Source organism: Triticum dicoccoides, chromosome 6A (genome assembly GCF_002162155.2).
Source record: "Triticum dicoccoides isolate Atlit2015 ecotype Zavitan chromosome 6A, WEW_v2.0, whole genome shotgun sequence".
NCBI lineage: Eukaryota > Viridiplantae > Streptophyta > Magnoliopsida > Poales > Poaceae > Triticum > Triticum dicoccoides.
In genome coordinates this window covers 157,761,824-157,763,768 of record NC_041390.1, presented here as the reverse complement: position 1 = coordinate 157,763,768, position 1,945 = coordinate 157,761,824, and positions in this window count along the sequence as shown.

The window sequence follows — 1,945 nt, the reverse complement described above, 5'->3', positions numbered from 1 at the left end:
GGTTCACCCTAGCAAAGTGCGAAGTAGCTAGCGGCCCCCCTCCCTCGTGTCGGCACGAAGGGAATCCTAAGCTATGAATGCATGATGTTGGGGAACGTAGTAATTTCAAAAAATTTCCTATGCACACGCAAGATCATGGTGATGCATAGCAACGAAAGGGGAGAGTGTTGTTTACGTACCCTCATAGACCGGCAACGGAAGCGTTGACACAACGTAGAGGAAGTAGTCGTACGCCTTCCCGATCCGACCAATCCAAGTATCGAACGCACGACACCTCCGAATTCAACACACGTTCAGCTCAATGACGTCCCGCGAACTCCGATCCAGCAGAGCTTCACGGGAGAGTTCTGTCAGCACAACGGCGTGATGATGGTGATGATGTTGCTACCGACGCAGGGCTTCGCCTAAGCACCGCTACGATATGACCGAGGTGGAATATGATGGAGGGGGGCACCGCACATGGCTGGGAGAGATCAACAGATCAACTTGTGTGTCTATGGGGTGCCCCCTGGCCACGTATATAAAGGAGTGGAGGAGGGGGAAGGCCGGCCCTCTCTATGGCGCGCCCTAGGGGAGTCCTACTCCCGGTAATTCCCCCTTTCCTAATAGAACTAGGAGCCCTTCAAAGTAGTAGGAGTAGGAGGGAAGGAAAGGGAAGGGAAAAAGAGAAGGAAGGAAGGGGGCGCCCCCCCCCCCTAGTCCAATTCGGACCAGCCCATGGGAAGGGGTGCGGCCACCCTTTGAGGCCTTTCTCTCCTTTCCCGTATGGCCCATTAAGGCCCAATACGAATTCCCATAACTCCCCAGTACTCCCGAAAATACCCGAATCACTCGGAACCTTTCCGATGTCCGAATATAGTCGTCCAATATAGCGATCTTTACGTCTCGACCATTTCGAGACTCCTCGTCATGTCCCCGATCTCATCCGGGACTCCGAACTACCTTTGGTACATCAAATCACATAAACTCATAATACAATCGTCACCGAAACTTTAAGCGTGCGGACCCTACGGGTTCGAGAACTATGTAGACATGACCGAGACACGTCTCCGGCCAATAACCAATAGCGGAACCTGGATGCTCATATTGGCTCCCACATATTCTACGAAGATCTTTATCGGTCAAACCGCATAACAACATACGTTGTTCCCTTTGTCATCGGTATGTTACTTGCCCGAGATTCGATCGTCGGTATCTCAATACCTAGTTCAATCTCGTTACCAGCAAGTCTCTTTACTCGTTCCGTAATACATCATCCCGCAACTAACTTATTAGTTGCAATGCTTGCAAGGCTTTAAGTGATGTGCATTACCGAGAGGGCCCAGAGATACCTCCCCGAGAATCGGAGTGACAAATCCTAATCTCGAAATACGCCAACCCAACAAGTACCTTTGGAGAAACCTGTAGAGCACCTTTATAATCACCCAGTTATGTTGTGACGTTTGGTAGCACACAAGGTGTTCCTCCGATAAACGGGAGTTGCATAATCTCATAGTCATAGGAACATGTATAAGTCATGAAGAAAGCAATAGTAACAAACTAAACGATCAAGTGCTATGCTAATGGAATGGGTCAAGTCAATCACATCATTCTCTAATGATGTGACCCCGTTAATCAAATAACAACTCATGTCTATGGCTAGGAAACTTAACCATCTTTGATTCAACGAGCTAGTCATGTATAGGCATACTAGTGACACTCTGTTTGTCTATGTATTCACACATGTATTATGTTTCCGGTTAATACAATTCTAGCATGAATAATAAACATTTATCATGAAACAAGGAAATAAATAATAACTTTATTATTGCCTCTAGGGCATATTTCCTTCACATGCCCCCCCCCCCAACCGAGGTTCACCTAGCAAAGTGCGAAGTAGCTAGCAGCCCCCCTCCCTCGTGTCAGCACGAAGGGATTCCTAAGCTATGAGTGCATGCCCCCAACC